Here is a 20,644-nt window from a genome sequence, read left to right on the forward strand (position 1 = left end):
ATGCTAGTATCCCTGAGTGTTATACTGAACATATGCATCTGGCATATTAACAGCTACTTTTGTCCTGCAAATTTAAACCATCCACATCCAATCTGAGCCACTGGAAAAAAGTTGTCTACTACTACTGACAATAGACTGAGAATTTCACTTGGTGATGAAGTATTACACCAACACTGTCAAATGAGTGACAACTACCATACTATGTGTGTAATTGGGGTTTTGAAAAACCTGAAGATACTGCACACCATACTTTCACTAAGACACCAAAGAATGAGGAGGCAGCAAGAGGGGAGGGGAAGCAAAGACACTTTCCTTGCTCATTCTTCTCCCTAAAATTCCTTTTCAACTCTCGCCGTATTTTGCACCATCCTAAGCAAATGAAGGTATTGAAACCAGTACACTTCAAAATATTCAAAATGTAAAATGGCTGGCTGACCATGGTCTAGTCCCCCTATAGTCCTGATCACAAACAATACAGCATACCCTCATTTTAGCAAAGGAAGTTGACCAGATATCAAGATGTTCAAGCAATGCACTTCCCCAATATCTAGTTCCAAATATGACCACTTTAAACACAAAAGAAACTTGAGTGACTTGACAGGTAATCACTATTTCCCAAAGTACTGTACCATAAAAGAATTTTTTAGCTCATTTATAATGTACTATGAGATAGCAAATATACATCTACTCTGGGAACAAAACATGCATCACCGCTGTCTACAATCTTAAACAACATTAATTCTGCTTTGAAACTGTGCCTCAATACATGAAACTTATCTGAACAGACATCTAAGAAACTCTCATGACTGCCACTTCTATTTTTACATGAAAAATAAAATCAAGTGAATAAAAATCGAAAGCATGAGCTCAATTGTTATCCACTTAATATATTGTGATGGCCTTTAAGGTATTGTAAAATTACAGAAATAATAAATACTACACAACATAGTCATAGCTTTAGCTGATGAATCCTGGTATTCAGTGTACAACTGCAAACATAAGAAATTCAAAAGAAGGTATTGTACAAGCCTATATCATTGACAAATTATCTATCACTCAAGCTATAATATTACATAAACAAACTACATGAATAAAAAGAATATTCACAGGGATAAAAACATTTACCCAACAGCTGCAAGATCTCAAACATGAGAGAAAAGAAAGACAGATAAGGGATGGGTTGCAACATTAAAAAAAAAAGCCTACAGGCTCTTATTTACATAACTACTATTTTTAATTATTTTTATAAGACTACTGAGTCAGTCATTCAAAATTACAGTGACAAAAGCGTAGTTACAAGTTTCTTCAATTATGATCAGATTCTAGTAAATACCAGCATTTTACATTTAGTTATGCAAAACAAAGCCTGTAAACTGCATTAGAATGCAATACAATGATAAAAGAGCATTTCTTTCAAGAGCTGAACCATTTGACATTACTATACTCTTTTGTTATTTTGCAACCTTAAAATGAAATACAGTATAATGATGCATCATATCTTTGAGGTAATGTGTCTGCTATCTACACAAGCAGTTCTCTATATGGTAATGCTTTCCCAAAATTAACAAGTTTTCCCAAATCAATGTGACACACTTCTACATAATATCAACAGAATTCACAGTCTGCAAAAATTACTAAAATACTGTATAAGGACATTTTTAAACAGTAGTACCTATTCCTTATAATGTAAGTGGTGCACTATACTTCAAAATATTGAACTATTTTGTCATTCTTTATCAATAAGGGAGTCAGTAGCACTGGATCTTTCCTCAAACTTGACCAAAGTCCCACTTGTATGGGTATTGCAACTCCAAACCCTATGAACTTAACATGAAAAAAAATTATGTCCATCCCTCACGCAAAGAATCTCGAAGATTAGTCTAGGATGCAGGGTTAGATGGAGAGATACCAATCACCGTTTCTTTGTCTAACATGCCCAAGAAAGTGATAAACAAAGCAACTAAATGGTGGCGCCATGGGGAGAAACAAGAAAAGTTCCAGTATTTATGAGCCCAATTACTGAAGACCTAAAAAAACTAAAAAAAATAGCCATGTGGGTAATATCAGGAGAGATTATAAGATCCTGTGAGTCCTATAGCAACTTGTCTGCTGTTTTTCAGAGGAAACCAAAAGGTAAGGAAACCTACATACAGTGGTAATGGTTCTCCTAAAAGGATGTGAAAGAAAGACACAAAATACAACTGCTCAAAAGAATCTCAGTTATCCAAAATGGTTTAGACCATTATGAGTACTTTCCAAGAATTACAGAATTTGCTCTAAAGAACTGGTGTAGCCAAAAGTTCTGGGTAGTGCAAACTCTTCCCTTCTTGTTTCTGGAGAAGCACAAGCAAGGATGTGTTAGGAGTATTAAGGTTAGGTCTCCTCAGCTCATAGGTACCAGCAAGTGTATGTCTGTGAATAACAAACCAAAACCTGATCATGTGTAAGCCCACATCACCTCAATCACATTAGGGTTGATCAAGTGACTGGGTACAAGCAAGCTCGTGACCAAGAAGCAATTAAAGGCAAGCTTACAAACCAATCATTCAGTGATTGGACACAAACAACTTCATGACCAAGAAGCAATCATGAGCAAGCTTGCAAACCAATCATTCCACTCACAGTCATCTATTTATCTAGTTGATGTCTGGGTTCCTCAAATGACTGCATGATCAAGAATGAATGGACTTGTACCCAGGCAATCAGAAACAACTAGTCCTGTGCCTGATCTCTTCCAAGAAACAGAACACAGCTGTCATAAGCAATATCCATGTCAAAAATTCCCCAGGACAGGAAGACTGATCAGGTGACTACAGAAAGCGGACTCATGCCTGGGGGAATCAATCACAAAATAGCTATCAAACTGATTCAATCACTCACCCATGCTGCTGCTTCAACAAGATTACAGTAAGTGTAGTCATCTCAAGAGGACAACCACCATATAACAACTTCTCTACCGTTCCTGCAGAGAGTTGTCTTCAGGGCCCCCTTCCTTCATATCCACTATTCATAGGCTGGAATGGCGAAACAGGAGAGGGAAAAAGAATAAGAGGCTGGGAAGATGAAGAAGAAAGTAGGAGAGGGCCATGCACCTTACCAACTTTTTGAATCATGGGTCCTTAAAACTTTTCCTAGGACCACCAAAGAAAGCTCCAGAAAAAACTCCTGATGAGACACAATTTGCTGGAGATGTCAAAACAGCATTAGTTAGGAAGGAACAACGATCAGAAGGGAACCCTGCAAAAGCCAAAATATTCACCGAGATCTGCAGAGTCAATCTTCAGGTTGTGGCTGAATGAAGCACTGTATAAGAATATTTCATACTCCAAAGACCGGGGCTGATCACAATTTGGGTCACCTACATGTAAACCGATAAGGCTGTGATGGCACTGATATTCTCAGAAAAAAAAACAGTCATCCACCATCAATCATTCATTCCTAAAGATAAAATAGCCAACATAATTGGACCAACCATACTATATCAGGTCCTGAGCTAAGGAAGAGTACCTAACACAGGACTGTGTCATCATTAGTGCCAGTCTCAATCCCAAAGGAATTAATACTACTGGTATATTCAAATCTAACACTGAACACTACTGAGCACCCAAACAGATTGCCCAAGAAAGATACCCTTATCCTCTCCATCTTTTGGCTCATAGGCTGAGGTAGAAAGAAGGAATGGGATGAGAGGAAAGGGCCAGGGAAGAATCCTGTAAAAATGGAAAAAGCTTGGGGGACAACCTAAGCAATATAGGTCTAAACCAAATCCTAGAAAACTTTCTCAATACACCAATTTTCTGAGTAACAGAAGAAGTGATAGACCAGATATGTTCCTCAAAGCAAACCAGCAAGACAAGAATGACATGTGAAACACAAAAGATTACATACATCTGGACAGTGTTCTTGGCCTACTAATATTTATACTTCCAGTATAAATATTATTGATGGATCAATGTGGTTTTGACTAATCAAGCTGGTTACTTATATACTACAGATGATTCTAATCTATTTGAGTTAATCCTATCTCCTGATACCTGCAGTTACTGCATGTTTTAACATAATTTACCAGTAAATCCATACTTAGCCAGTGCATGTTATGGAATGAAGTTGAACCCTATAAATTTCAAAGAATTGTTGTTAGTTAATCTTGGACAATGGTTCCCCCATTAATTTTCTTGATCTTCATGCAACTACTACTGTAAATTTACTTTTGAAAAACATACGCTATCTGGTCTATCCTTTCTTCATATATGCAAGAAATTAGTAGTATAGCTATATAGGCTAGTACTTTTGTACTGTACGTAGCACCCATCAACAAATATTTTCTTCATTAAAAATTCATAACAAAAAGAAATGGTCCCCCAACTCCCATCTGTCTGATTTTGAAAACTAGGGCCTCATGAGTAAGACCAACCATAACCTATGAACTTACTGACCAGATTTCTGTATAACAATGTAATTTGAAAGAAGTGAATGAAAACGATTCATGTCTACATGAAAGCCAAGCTAAACAGACAGAATAGATAATTATTTTCAGCAAAGGCCTCCAGATGTTTTGCAACAAGACATTTAAAAATTCGTTCATACCTAATATTAGAATTATAGCACAAACTGGACTTCAGGTTAATCAGCATGGCATGTGTCATAAGCTTTCAATCCCACATTCATGTAATGGAGTAATATTATCAACTACTAGGGTAGGTATAGTAGATAAAATATGGAAACACAACCCCTTCCAACTAATTAATGAAAACAACATCTTGGAAGCTGAGAAACCAGTAGCCTAGTCTTCATAACAGAGGGATACGGCTAATATCATTTAGCTACTACCTAGTAGTATGTGTACACCTTCATAAAGCTCAATAAGAGATTTTCATACCATGGGACAGAAAATTTAAATTAGCTAGGTAGTCACCTTGCCATTAGGAATGATGAAAAATGAGTTTCTCACTAGGTTACACTGCTTACTGTCAGAAAGTCTGCCCAAAGGGTTTGAGATCTCAAGCAGTTAGCCTATCGTATTAAGCTGATAAAGGTTAGGTTGTGGAATTTTTGTATTAAAGCCTAAGTTGGGTTAGTCTTACCATTACAACTTAAAAACAATATTAGTAGGTCTTAAACCTAAAGAGGACCCTTACAAGTACCAAACAGATTTAGGTTACAGCCTGGTAGGTAGTAGTTGCTACTAGCTAGGTTTAGTAGGTATATTAGTAGGTAGTACAATAAGATGGAACTTATGCCTGGTCTATGTGGACTACAGTAGGTTACGCTATAACTAAGCTACTTGCCAAGCCCTTTTCAAACACTATTACCATACAATACAAAGAACCAAAAGCTTTAGCTTTCCAAAATCAAATAACCGGCATCTTATAAATTAACAATTCATTTGCCTTCTTGCCCCAAGATTAAATTAGGGCAGACTACTGTAGGTAATTAACAATTTTGAGGTGAATACATGGCAGATTTTACACTAAAACCTGATCTCTCTCATAAGTCACGCAACACATAAGCAATAATCGATAATACCTCAAAACTACGCATAAATAACGTAAGAATGTCCACTTCTTACCTATCAATGCATAGTATAACCAGAGGCTTCTGCGAACACTCCCACCTTGCAGAGTAAATCAACAAAAACTAAAGGAGAAGACGTCGTTTGCTTACTGTTACAAAGTAGTCGGTGCGTTCATCTTCCTTTTACGGCCTCAATTGACAACGAAAAACTCTTTCGTTTTGTAAGTCCGCTGACGTTCGGCTTAGTTGCTCTTTTGATCAAGCTAACATGGTGACAGAACGAGCTCTTGTTCCTGGAACAGCCGTGATACACTGTTTTACCTCTGGAAGGGACAGGGAAAATGATTAATTATAAAATATGCGGGCTCATTTCATTTATGGATGTATCCATATTTCCGGCTTGTTTGGATGTTTTATTAATATGGTTTAATTTATGAATAAATAATAATTACAGTAATCTAATATTAAGAAAGAATGAAAGTAAGCCGAATCATTCATATTTCACCTGCGCTTTCAAACAATAGCGAAAATTTTCACTAAACATGATATCGGTCTTATAAAAGGAGCCCATTAAAACGCCAAAATATAAAAATTACTATATTTAAGAGACTGCTGTCTCTCTCGTCAGGTAGGTAATATAGCACTTACTTTCTATATTTTGACGTTTTATGGGCTCCTTTTATTAGGTGGAATTCTGTTGTAACAGAACAGTTTACCAGTCATGATATCGGTATCTTCCTGGTTATTGAACGAGTCTACATTCTCTGTTATAATTTTATGATAGACTTGCTTAATTTTCAACTACCCACCGTTTCAAGGAAAATTGGCGACACACCTGCAATACAATATTTCTTGATTTATTATATCATTGTCTTCATTGTAGTGGTATAATAATTTCTGGTTACTTACAGTGAAGTTTCCTCTGGCCGAGAAATTCACAGAATTCTCATAACAAATTTAAGGTCCCCCACAAAACTGCCCCATTTAGTTTAGCTAGATTGGCCTAGTGCCAGCACGGGTTCTTGCTCTAGGGCGGTCCCTAAGACTTCCTCTTATTATGTGGCTTCACTCCTTCAAAGTAACCCTGCAAATCTCTCATAGTTAATTTATACACCTATGTATGGTAGCATTTGAAGAATTACTTCGGATATTCGATAGTAGCTTATCAAATCCTACCTAACTAGCTATTATTACAATCAATGAAAAAGAGGCTCTTCAGTTTCTTATTGAAAGTCTTATCATCCTATCAACGACCTCATACTATCATACTTATTATATTATATTCACCCAGTTATAAACTTATAAACGGTCATATATGTAATTGCAACAACTACGATAAATTCGAGGCTGATGGTAACCCAAGTACACGTACTATACGACTTTAGTAGTTTGTTACTGAAAGTAGAATCGCTATATATACATACAAGTATTGATCTATCTACAACTTAAATTTGTGTGACAATTTTCTGAGTAGATTTATTGCATCCCTGTATTTACCTATTATACTTTGTGCTACTTGAACTCAATAGTAAATTTGCATAAATTCTATATCGTCTGTTTGATAGGTACTGCGTTCTTTCCTTTATTTAGTTTGATTTCCTAGTTTTCTTCATCTGATAATTTCATAGAATAAGCCAGCTTTTCTCCTCTACACAGAGAACTGATACCCTGATAAGGAAGCTCACGTGTCGACTTTAGTTATACGTACTGTTTGCACTGGTCATAATTCAGAGTAAAACTTAGTTGACCATATATTCTTTTTAAACCTGCATGCAACTTTGTTGCAATCTCATTTATCGGCAAAATAAAGAGTAGGTACAGCAACTACACATGAATATCTGATATGTACTGTACACTATAACCTTTTCATAGTTGAATATTTCCAAGCATCTTGTTTGTTGAATAACACGGTTTCCTGTACTGTGTCCTTTCTTTGCAAACCTTAAACACCTCTAGAGACTAGTATTTGGTCATTTTCAAGGAGCAATAGCTGTGTTTTAATGTGGCATTATATGGATAATAGATATATTCAATTCTGTAAGAAAATATTCCACTCTAAAGCAGTGGTTTCCAAACTTTTTCTGGCCCTGCCCCACATAATCGCTTCTAAAATCCTGAGGCTTCCTATGGTGATATAATTCTTATAGTCACTGGTGGGAGCCTAAAAGGCCATTAACTTGGTTTAAGCATTCTTGAATTTGGCCACCTTCAAAATCAAATTACCTCCCTGGTAGCCCAACGTTGGCAACCACTCCTCTAGTGTCTGAACTGCTGTCGTACATGTGGATAGTCTCCATAGTAAGTATATATATATATATATATATTATATATATATATATATATATATATATATATCTATATATATATATATATATATATATATGTTATATATATCATATATATATAATAGTAACTACAATACTGCCTGGATAATCTGGAAGGTTCTGGAACCTGATCCAGCTCTGAACCAGCCAAGTCTGAAATATGTATACTACAGCTCTAGTGGAATCTCACAGCAGTCACTAATATGCACTCAATTAGGATTAGTACCTACAAGCTATGAACTAAATTCAGTCTTCAGTCTATCATGCAGGGTAGACTTAATGGCTTGCATCCCTTATTTGGTCTATATCAAAATGTTGCCTTATTTGATCTAAATAAAAATGTAAGTAGTATATGAAAGCTTTGGACTTTTTGTACTGTTGCATTATTTAGGGTGGTAATCATACAAAAACAACTGATTACCTATATTGTATAAAGTATTAATCTTAGGAAAATTAATGTATGGCTGCAAAGTTTTAACCCTCACTGTCCTAAACTAACTGTTTTTCTCAGATGAATCAAGTTTCAGTAAAATAATGGATTCTTGATTAATTAAAATATAGTTCAGTCTAGATGAATACCACTTTGATGACTGCAACTGACCACTTTCAATTTATTGTTAAAAATTTAAAGCAGCATTCTTTTCCAATTTAACACTGTGCACAGTGAAGTGTAGATCTATTGTGAATGCAGAGACAGTAACATAAAGAACACTACCTCCAGCTACTACATGACACTAAATAATTGAGAGTAAAACCTAGATGTGCCTGAAAAATCTGTGATTTTGAGTCTTTCATAACATGACAATTCTTCTTTCATGCAACTGTATAAACCTTGTAGAATAAAATGCTTCCAAGCGATGATAGTTCCTTTTCGTTCAAAGTAAAAAAAAAACTATGTGGTTTAGTAGAAAGATTTGTAGTTTACCATCTCCACTAGAACACCAGTGGGAGAATACACATAGCTGGTGACACACTAAGGCTTACAAAAGTAATTCTTATACTTCAGATATCACATTTATTGAACACTGACCTTTTTCTTATCTTAGAAAGACTGGAAGTCAGTGTAGTAATGGGTCATCAACTGGCTATTCAAAACTGTTTTCTTGTTTTAAAATACCAAGAATGCTTAATTTAGTACATTCTAGATAATGTGTGATCATGGTATTATATGGAACATCATCAGGACCAATAGCCATTAACACCTGGCAAGGCTGTTCATTCTCAATGAAAAAGGGAGATCATATGATTTTTCTCTATGGTGTGTAATCCATGATCTGCTCCTCTGATGAAAGTTGAAACCAACATTCTTTGGAAGCATAAATTTCAAGTCAATGGCCCCATGGGCTTGTTCCATGTGAATGGGTTTCATATACTGAAATAATAATAATTATCATGTGGTCTATCAAATTTCTTTAAAAACGGCAAAATGGCTTGAATAAATATCTAGCACCAACTGAAGGTCAACAACTTTGACAATATTAATTTTCGGTACCAGTGGTTTACCTACATAGGTTTATACGAAACATATTTACCTGCTACTTTCCAAAGTTTTTTCAATGCCAAGGTAATGTAAAAGTAATTTTTGAGTTTACTGAAATTAAGAATATATTCCAACATACTTTTGTGATTTTTGATACTGTGCAGTGATCACATTTGTGCATTTTAGAATGTGGCCTTGCTGCTCTGAGTGTTCTATGTGAAGTTTTTGGGTCAGACAGACCAACTTAGCATGGCCTGATACATGAACAGAATTCAGTATCTTACATCCTTGACCGAGTTGAGAACAGGACAGGTTCAGGTAAAATGTTTCTTAACTCAAGACATCATCCTATCCAAAGTGTTGCGCTCTATTTTATTCACATATTTCTGTGGCACACTAAACATTAGGGCAATGGTTTGGAAAAATAAGTTTTTCATGGAATCCCACTTCATAGTTATGGAATCTCCGTAACATTTTATTTTAAAAATAAAATAGTTATAGGTCTTAATTTTGCACCGTGATCTATGACTTGCAAGAAATGAACAAATCTGGGAGGCAGAAACTAGCATTAATGCTATAACAAAAATGTTGCACAGGGTTGCACAAGGCAATGGCCTGCTGTAAGAAAGCTGTGTTCTGCTTCTCATTATGGAATGAAAAGAAAATTGCAAATAGTGGTACGTACTACTTTCAAGGGATTTTTTTTGTATTATAGATTTAAATTCATCATAATAAACAATACATTAAACTAACTTGTATATATCATTGGAATGAGTTTAAAGGATTTGGGTTAGAAATAACCAATAACTATGAAACTAAGACAAATTTTAATGAAAGACTGTATACATACAGTATAAGTGAATGCCATACAAAAACAGGGTTTCTCAGAATTTCATCACTTTTTCATATTTTTTTCATGTTTCTACCAAGAATGGTCAATTAGGTACTCAACTAACAAAATGATATTGTTATGATACAATAAAGTTTGTTCAAACTTACCTGGCAGATATATATAATCAAGTTATATATATATCTGACAGGTAAGTTTCATGAACAAAACTTATTATAACTCTGTGAACTGTAAAGGCTTTCCCTAAATCACAGATAGCATAATTAGTAAATAAAACTGGCATTAAGAATTGTGTAATATGCCAACATATACAGTCCCTGACAAGCAGGTTCCTTACACCATACTGTTTTCCACAAAATTCTTTAAAGTAAATTACTGGTTCTATAATTTCTGGTAGATACCACACTTAATAATTCAAATTTCCTTTTAAATGTATCCACCAAATAAAATTTACTGACCTTTTTTAATATAAATAACTATCAACTCCTAAGTTAGAAAGAGTAAAAAATTTTTGGTAAATTGGTAAATTCCAAAATGCCCAATGAACTCTAAACATGGGCGTACAGTATACAGTACAATAAATAAAAATATGAACATTTTTGTTCCAAGGATACAAACCAATTACTTTTAACAAGGCCTTAAGTCTGGTCTGGGCATGCATACCAAATGTTGAATTGCAAGATAAAAACAATTAAAGAGCTTGGAAATCATGAAGACCTATTTTCCTACTCATTATCACTAGTTTTTAATATTTATCAGAAACAATAGAATTTCCACAATTAATAAATGTCTTGGAGAGTCATGAATTACACATACATGTAGTACTTGGAATGCAGTATTTTTTCTTTAAACTAAAATTATGAAGATATGATGAAAAATCTTTTACAATAAGGTGTTCCTATATTTGTACCTAAAATATTCTTTTGCTCATGTCTCCACACCATCATTATATTTAGGTGACAAATACTGTAGTATTCCTTTGCCATTCTTTTCCCCATCTCCTCTCATATTTTCTTGATTCCTTGATTTCTAGTAAAATAATTGTCAAAAAATTATGAAAACCCATATAATTGTTTTACCTTATACTTTTATTTTACATAAAATCTAACTTCAATATCTTCGGTCAATCAACCTCAACTTTCAACTACAAGAACTGTATTATGATATTTAAGGATGCAGATCTTGTATGCTATCATTACTGCAACTAATTTGCTTGGAACATCAAAGAAATCTTTGCAGTTAGCAGATAGGGATGTTGAAAAAGTCAGGATCTTGTTCATTTATAAAACAAAAAGAGATACAGTGGCTTTGCAAAGATTATGGAAATACTTAAATTTTCATTTAACCATTATGGAAATTGCATCTAGATTTACTATTTTGAAACTGTAGTATCCCAACAATTATACTGAACTGAAATTATTTTATTGCTGTTTGATTTATGCCTGCTACAGTATGTTTCGAAGTTAGCAGCGTACAAAATGATTACAGACAGACTTTATTGACAATGTACAAATCTGAGAGGATTAGTAAAGGGCAATTCAAAGGAACAAGAAACTGTTTTCAAAGACTTCAGTTTCATCTGATTAGAGACTGTCAAGAAGTAGGTACATACTATTATGAACAAGCAACTTGATTCGCATACAGGTCTCTACGACCTGGATTATTTCCAACACCATCCTTGTAGCCAAGTAGGTACAAGAAAAGAATAAAGACAGCCTCATTCAATTAATGTATCAGCTTTGGGTGAAAATGAACAAATGAACTAGGAAGTAAGAGCTTTAGTGTGAGACAAGGGAGGCCATCCTGATAATCAAAATAACTAAGACCAGAATGTGAACTGTCTGCCAGAACCAGATATTAAGCCTTAAATAAAAGTAAATGGCTTTGTAATTTGTATGACTATATAAAACCTATATACTATATAGCATCACAATTCTGAATTCCATGTGTTTGTTAGAATAGGATACACAGTGATTAGCACCTCATGACACCAGTTCTGTAACCTCTATTTCAACACAATGCACTATTGAAGGTAAAAAATCATCTAGTTTGTTATTTATTATACTATTGGTTAATGTTGATGAGCTTTTACTACTCTCACCAAAACCATTTAACTCCTTTGGGGAGTTTGATGAATCTTGCTCATCACTTTCTAAAATTATAGTAAAATGATCGTGATCATTACTACTTTCAGAGAACACTTTGTGAGATGAACTTTTTGGACTTTTTCTAATTTGTAAAAATCCTTCAGTTTGCATTTCATGAAATTCAAGATGGCACTTATCATATTTCACATCTCTAAGCTTCATATGACAATCGCCGCACTGAAATGACTGCGGAGTAACATGAATATTCAGCTGTTCATTTACACCATGCACTTCTTTTAAATTTTTACCACAATTAGAACAAGTATGAAGTTCCCCTTTCATGTGCAAGTTTGAATGATTTATGAAGCTGTCTTCTGTTGGCAATGATTTACAGCAAATATGACAAGTGTAAGGGTATTCTTGCTTGTGAAGCTTCATCACATGCATGAGTAAATCTGATTTAGTCACAAATAATTCATGGCAAACATTACACTTATGATCTTCCTTCTCTCCTTGTTGGCAACCGTGAGTACTGAAATTTCCTACAGAATGTTTGGTTTCACAAAATTTGCACACATACTGATGATTATCCAAACACTCACTGCAGTGGTTTTCTGATTTCTTTTTTGTACAAGCTTCATTAAGGTTCAGGCAAAGTGACCTGTGGTTATCATGGAATTTACCATCGATATAATTATTTTTTCTACTGCTATTCCTAAGTTGTTTATAGTGTACATGATATTTCATATGCATTTCAAATCTTTTTGTGCTTAAAAAAAACTTTCCACACAATTTACAATACTTCCTTTTCCTTTTTCTATTTTTCTTTTTAGTTAACTTGGCATCACAAACATCACATCCAAACTTATGCTTTCCATTTGCATTAGGTAATTTATTAAATGTTTTCCAAGTTTTTTTGCAAAATGGTCCTGAAATTTTCCCTTTAAGGTTTGGAATATTGCTAATAATATGTAACTGCTTTTCAGTCAACAGTCCAGAGACTTCATTATCACTAATACAACTTTTTTCATTTGATGAAATCTTTTTTGCAGTTAAAAGTCCAAATTTACTTTTCACATGCTTCAACGCATGACACATCTCGCCTTCATTTACATCATTTTCACTGATAACAATTACGATAAGATCATCCTCAACTCTAAATATATTCGCTTTTGGAAACATAACTTGTTCAATGTCCTGTGTCTTACCATTATCAGAATTAACTTTAATATGATCATCTTCACAATAACCATGAACAAAATAGTATTTCATATGGTTTGTAAAAGTACCAGTATCAGTGAAGTTTCTATGACAAAATCCACATCCAAAAGATATTTGATTGCTGTGAATCTTCTGGGCATGTTTATGCAGACTCTTTAGTCTTGTAAACCCTTTATTGCACAACTGGCAATTATAAGCTGGAACTGCTAAATGTGTCCTACAGTGCTTTTCAAAGTCCTGCTTCTGACTAAAACTTTTTTCACAATTTGCACAGTGATACTGTTGATGACCAGAATGAATCTTTTCTCGAGTAGTTCCATTACCAATTTGACTATAACCTTTACTTTTACTGCAAGAATGTTGTTGAAAATGGTTTTCAAACAGGCTTTTCTCAGAAAACTGTTTACTACAGATGCTGCAACTTAAACACTTTATTTCATCATGTAATTTATTATGCCTGGTTAAGCTTCCCAAGTTTCTGAATGTTTTCTGACACAAAGAACATTTGTAAGGCCATTCTCCAATATGGATACTAAATGGGCCTGGTAAATGTAACTTTTCATGTTTTCTAAGGTTTGCATTTTGCCTGAATGTTTTACCACACACAGTACATTTGTAAGGCCTTTCTCCAGTATGTACTCTCATGTGGATTGGTAAATAGTTTTTGCGACTGAAACGTTTGTCACAAAACATACATGCATAAAGTTTTTTGCCTGAATGAGATAACATATGTACATTCAGGGAACTTTTGGCAGTGTATGCTTTGTTACAATATGTACACTTGAACATTGTGATTTTAGAGTTCTATAAAATAAATACAATAAAGCCCGATATATTCTGGTCACCAGTAACATATCAAATAGATAAGTGCTTTCATAATGCAATACCAGGAGAGTAATAAATAACTACAATAGCCACCATACTGTGAAAAATTAGTACTATACTCTTATTGAGCATTGTAAATTCTACTATATTTCACAAGGCAACTCTCCAGTGCATTAATTAATCCTCTTAAGTACAACACCAACACTGTAAGAGATAAGTTCACTTACCACATTCTACTACAGAACACTAAAATTACTCTTAAACACTGGTCACACAAAACCCAGCACTTGATCTAATTTCATTCTAACTGGAAGGCTTCCGAAACATCAACGATCCCATTTACCTATAGGTGCAAAACTCCAGTCACAGAATCCTGTAAAAACGGGATGAAATGTGAATAACACCATAAAAGATGTAACTAGTAATTATTAATTGAAAATAATCATATCTAAAAATAAATTCAATAAAAACCTGCCTCCATCAGGTAAATAATATGGATTCAAGTAAATCCTTTCTACAGTTCACATTAATTTTCAACTCTCAATCAATAAAAGATATCTTATGAACAATAAACAGTACACCAATAAATTTTTTATTTCAATATACACAAACCTCTGCCTTGAGATGGAGTAGGTACAATGACCCTAGTACTATTAATTACCAGCTTGAAACAATAGTTGTAATTATTGTTAAGTGAGATCTCCTACCACAACTACTACACCACTCACTTCCCGCCATTGCTGTACCAGAGTATCTCACTTGAGGCAATCACTTTACTTCTTGTGAAACAGTTAATATCTGCTTTGGCAAGCTGAAGCAGCTGCATTATAGAACCCAACAGGGAGAGGGAGTTGCACTAACCCAAAAATGATAAATCTTGTATTTTAAGAACATAACAACAACTTTAAAATCTATGTCTCTCTGCATTGTATTAACCTACTATTTGACTTATGGTAAGTCAGTTCTTAAATTTCAAGACACATTTCCCCAGGTATAATTCATGCCTTAATTTTGAAATAAAAGTCTGAGAAATAAACAAATGCCAAAATACATAAGCAATGACTTAATGAACCAATAGTTTTGTTGACTAAGGATACGACCTAAAATCATCTATGTTGCTCAACTGAACACAGTAGTACTATGCTAAATGCCACCATTATATTATAAAAAAACAACCTATTTACGTTCAATATAAAGTAAAAGATACAAAGTGCCAAAAATGCAATTCTGCTTGAGCAAAGGCTACTATCTTGCTTTCCAAAGCTCTAATGGCCATTCATTTAAGGCATTCACTTTCACTCGTACACTACAATAATAACCTCTGACTTTTTCAAAACAATAATTTCATAACAAACAATTCCACTGTCACTGTTATCAGAATGTTTGAAAAGCATTTCATCTTCAGAATCAGCAAAAAGGGATTTTGACGTAAGGAAAAATCTATTTCTGGGCGATTGGTTCGTGTCGCCCAGCGAAATATCCTTTAATCCATTATTTCTAAGGTAAATGCACTAACACATACCAGAGAATAAATAAAATAAAGAAAAGGTCAGTACTACTGACTCGCTCACCCTCCAAGAGGGTGTCGGTATGAACACTAGGGCGAGTGAGACCACTACCACGAACCACTTACCAATAGAAATCTCCTACTACAAAACCCCCACTAGAGGGGAGCCGACCCACAGAGTGGGCAGCAACTACTACTACTCCATCCCATGCTGCCGACTGCTGCGCCTCTGGTGGCCATCCTGAAGTTATGTGTTAGTACATTTACCCTAGAAATAATAGATTAAAGGATATTTCGCTGGCGACACGAGCCAATCGCCCAGAAATAGATTTTTCCTTACGTCAAAATCCCTTTTCTGGGCTCAGTTCGTGTCGCTGCGCGAAATCGTACCAGAGAATTAGCACAAGATTGTAAAGAAAATAAATAAATAAGGTCTCAATAAAACTTAAAATAAAATAAAGAAATATAATTGCTAAGAAATATACATATACACAATTATACAAGTTAGAAAATATTCCTTAAAATTAACTTAAAGTTAACATATATGTACAGGGCTTACATGGAATATATGTTGATCTTAACATTTGTGTATAGTTAATATGTACAAAGTAAATAAAGCAATTATAATAATAAACTGAATTGAACAAACTTAGACAATAATATAATAAACAAATGTATATGACTTAGTATACAAAACCCGTAACCATTGCAAATGTAGATGTGTCACCCTAGCATAAAAATAAGGGGACCACATCATAGAGATCAGAATATACAAACAATTGTGGGTGACCCTAGCAAAAAAATAAGGGACACCCACTGTACCATCACAAGAGCAGCTAAGACTCAAGGTAGGCGTAGATGAACATGGTAGGTATAGACAAACTGTTGAATGAGAAATAGGTTAGAAAGGATAGGAAACTGGATCTTCAACTTAAGATTAAGCAGAGTCGGGGGAAACTATGTTACCCGCCGCAACTGCTGAAAATTTCAGAGCTTCCAAGGACTTTAAGTAATGACGCTTAAATACTGTCGGCGATTTCCATCCAGTATACTTTTTTAAATCATCAAAATTCATGTGTTGGAAATAGTTAATTGAGGTGGCAACTGCCCTGACATCATGAGCTTTAGGGAAGGAATCAGGGTTGGCTTGCTTAATAAAGTACAGGATCTGTTGCCTGATACCTTAATAGATAAAGTACCACCTTTTTCTCTCTTAAAGAGAGGACCCGACGAGGATGAGGATGTCCTGGACAGAAAGGCTCGTAAGGTCGATACTGGACAAAGAGAAACATCTTGTGGAAGGGGTATAACCTTCCACGGTTCCCACCTCATCAAAGGATCCTCATTCTTTGCTAAAAAGCTACGTTTCCTGAGAAAGTAGAACTTCCCCTGTGGGAAGAAATTCTATATGATTCGGATCTCTGGATAACGCCGACAGTTCTGAAATTCTAGCTCCTGAAGCCAAGCTTAATAAAAAAAGTTTTTCTTAAGAGCATTATAAATGAACATGTCGTATTGTCTGTTTCTGAAGCCAGCTTTAGAACATCATTCAAGAACCACGATACTGACGTAGGCCTCACTGAAGTCTAAGTCTAGCACAAGCCTTGGGAATAGACGAGAAGTAAGAGTCTGTCAAGTCTATGTTGAACCCGAGTTGAAAAATCTTCTTCAAGGCTGACTTGTTTGTCGTAATAGTGCTAGCTGCTAAGCCTTTTTCAAATAAAGATCTGAAAAAGGATATAGCTGAATTGATTGTCATGATTCTAATATCTGATTCTCTCAGGAAGGTTGCCAACTTTTTGACTGCAGCATCATACTGTCTCAAAGTTGAATCTCTTTTATCAGATTCCAAGAAAAGAATATTTCGTGGATCAATATCTGCATCTCTTTTAGCCGCAAACTTCATGAAGTCCATAAAGTTAGGGTTTTGAGAATTCCTGAGAAGCGAACACAGTCTTCGTTTGTACTGACTGGGAGAGCCTGGGATTGGGAATTCGAAGAGGACGAAGACCCAGTTCCAGAATCAGAGGGTACCAATTGCTCTTCGGCCAGTCTGGGGCTACTAGAGCTACTTGACCCTTGAACGTCCTGAGTTTGTTCAGTACCTTCAGGAGAAGATTCACTGGAGGAAAGACATAAATCTTCTCCCAGTTGTTCCAATCTATGGACAGGGCGTCCGTGGCATAGGCCAGAGGGTCCAGGTTGGGGGCCACATAACATGGGAGTTTGTGGTTCGCTTGAGATGCGAATAGATCTACTTGTAGACCTGGAACCTCCGGAGAATCCATTGGAACGAGCTGTTGTCCAGTGACCATTCCGACTCCAGAGGAACTGAGCGGGATAGAGCATCTGCTATGACGTTTCTCACTCCAGCTATATGGGTGGAGGAGAGGTGCCAACTGAACTTGTCCGCCAGGGAGAAGATGGCTACCATGACATGATTCAGATGTCGTGACTTGGAGCCTCCCCTGTTTTACGCAATGGACTACCACTGCGCTGTCCAGAACTAGCTTTATGTGGGAGTTCTTTGGCGGACGTAACCTTTTCAGAGTCAAGAACACTGCCATCGCTTCTAGTACGTTTATGTGAAGCTGGCGGAACTGGGGTGACCAGGTTCCTTGAACCTTCTTGAACTGAGAATATCCTCCCCAGCCGCTTAATGAAGCGTCTGTGTGGATGGTAATCCCCGGAGGAGGAAACTGAAGGGGTACTGATATTGACAGGTTCTTCACTTTTGCCCAAGGGCGTAGACGATTCCGTAGAATCTGTGGGACTGATGACAACTTGTCCCTGGATCTGACATTTGCTCGTGAGCGCCAGATTCTGGTTAGGTCTTTCAGTTTGGCTTTCATCAAGATGTTTGTCACTGATGCAAATTGGAGTGAACCCAGGATTCTTTCCTGGCTTCTCCTTTAAGCAAGTTTGTGTCCTAGAAATTGCTTTACTGACTTCGCTATTTCCTTTCTCTTGGCTGATGGAATCGACAGAGTATGGGAGGATAGATTCCATTGAATGCCCAGCCACTGAAAGTTGGACTCCGGAGTGAGTCTTGATTTTGTCCTGTTTATCTTGAACCCTAGATACTCTAGGAACTGGATTACTTTCAGTGTGGCTTTGCGACATTCCTCGACTGTTGGAGCCCAAATCAACCAATCGTCGAGATACGCTACTACCATTATCCCCTGAGACTTCAGTTGTTGGACGACTACTTCCGCCAACTTCGTGAACACCCTGGGTGCCACGTTCAGACCGAAGGGAACTACCTTGAAGGAGAATGCTTGATCTCCTATCTTGAAGCCCAGATAAGGGCAAAAGTGTCTTGCAATAGGGATATGATAGTATGCGTCTGTAAGATCGATAGAGGTGGTGACGGCCCCACGGGGAAGTAAGGTCCGCACCTGCGAGATGGTGAGCATTTTGAACTTGTCGCAGCGAATGGCCAAGTTTAAACGGGACGGGATAAGTCTAAGATTACCCTTCTTTTTTGTGAGCCTTTCTTTGGAACGCTGAATAAGCGCCCTTGAAATTTTAATCTGTTGACTCTCGCTATTGCTCCTTTCTGAAGGAGGTCCTCCGCATACTCCGTCAATTCTTTTGATGGAAGTTGAAGGAAAGGTCTGGGTGGAGGCGGATTCGCAATCCAACTCCAACCCAGGCCTTTCGACACAATACTTTGTGCCCACTTGCTGAATCCCCACCGGTGCCGGAAGAGAAACAGCCTCCCTCCTACCTTCAAGTTCTCATTGCTGCTGGTAACCTCCGCGGCCTCCCCGGAAGTGTTTTCCCTTGTTAAGAGACCTTCCTGATCCTTTCTGACGAAAGGATCCCTTACCTCTGCCTCCCCTACCCGAGCGGTCATACTGCTGAAAGGCGTGGCCTTCGAACACTTGGTTGAAGGCTGGGGAGACAGTGTAAGAGGTGGAAGGTTGAGGCTGGGGGGAAATCACGTAGATGGGCTGTGATTGAGCCTTGGAGGTAGAGGGTTGGGCTGACTGTACCAACGGAACAGTCGAAACAGGCTGGGCGAAGCGTTGTTGCTTTTTCTGGTAAGGCTGAAAACGTCTGGGTTTCCTTTGAGCCTTACCCCTTGCTGATTGGTCTTGGCGTCTCTTTGCGGTGAGACCCCAACGATCCTTAAGGCTTTGGTTAAGCCTTGTCGCTTCCGCCTGGACCTCCTTTACCATTGCATCAGGGAAGAGGTCTGCTCCCCAGATGTTGGATGAAAGCAACTTATTCGGCTCATGACGAATAGTTGCTTCCTGGAGGACATGTTTCCGACAGTTAGTTCTGGCTGTAGCGAACTCAAACATGTCAGACTGAACTGTTTGCGTCAGTGACTTGGTGAGAAGCTTAAAAAGTGGCTCAGAGCCGTAAGAAATGGTTGCCACTTCCGTCATTGCCATGGTGTTAATGGACCTGGCTAGCCTAGTCTTGGCCTCAAATTCAGCCTGAATGAGGCTGTCCGGAAGTCTAGGCAGCTTCTCACCAAACTGATCCATAGCACAGTCTGGCTTGAGTTTGCCCGCCGAAAAAGTGTTGGGTAAATCTTCCCACAATTCTCCGAGTGAGGGGAGCAAAGGAGATGTGGGGTCAGCTTCCCTTAGCTGTGGCAACGACTCCCCCTTCTGGGCCGCCGGGATAGTGACCGTAGCTATTTTGGTAAGGAAGGGAAGCGGAGTTCCCTCTTCCATTGTGAAAATGGTGAAGGGACTCTTGAAAGGTTGAATTTTCGTGTTCGAACAATCCATGTCCTCTAAACACCTGAGCCATTCTCTTTGAGCCTGGTCACGTGAGTAGAGGACTGTCTCCTTAGGGACCTTGTCATCTCTAGTCATG

General features: G+C 36.9%; 1 protein-coding gene and 1 long non-coding RNA gene across 5 annotated transcripts in view; both read right to left on the minus strand.

Annotated features, from left to right (window-relative positions):
- The window catches only part of LOC135201440 (inositol polyphosphate-4-phosphatase type I A-like), a 408,228-nt gene extending 402,576 nt beyond the window's left edge, over positions 1-5,652 (minus strand). The window contains exon 1 of one of the 2 annotated variants that reach the window (XM_064230376.1): positions 5,570-5,652. The gene's annotated coding sequence lies outside the window, so the exon portion shown is untranslated. The remainder of the gene's footprint in view (positions 1-5,569) is intronic. The other variant, XM_064230380.1, reaches the window with a different exon arrangement.
- Positions 5,653-10,126: 4,474 nt separating this feature from the next.
- The window catches only part of LOC135201441 (uncharacterized), a 32,205-nt gene continuing 21,687 nt past the window's right edge, over positions 10,127-20,644 (minus strand). For all 3 annotated transcript variants that reach the window (XR_010311534.1, XR_010311532.1, XR_010311535.1), the window contains one exon: positions 10,127-14,674. This is a non-coding gene — a long non-coding RNA (uncharacterized LOC135201441). The remainder of the gene's footprint in view (positions 14,675-20,644) is intronic.

This window comes from Macrobrachium nipponense, chromosome 28, assembly GCF_015104395.2.
Source record: "Macrobrachium nipponense isolate FS-2020 chromosome 28, ASM1510439v2, whole genome shotgun sequence".
In the NCBI taxonomy this organism is placed as follows: Eukaryota; Metazoa; Arthropoda; class Malacostraca; order Decapoda; family Palaemonidae; genus Macrobrachium; species Macrobrachium nipponense.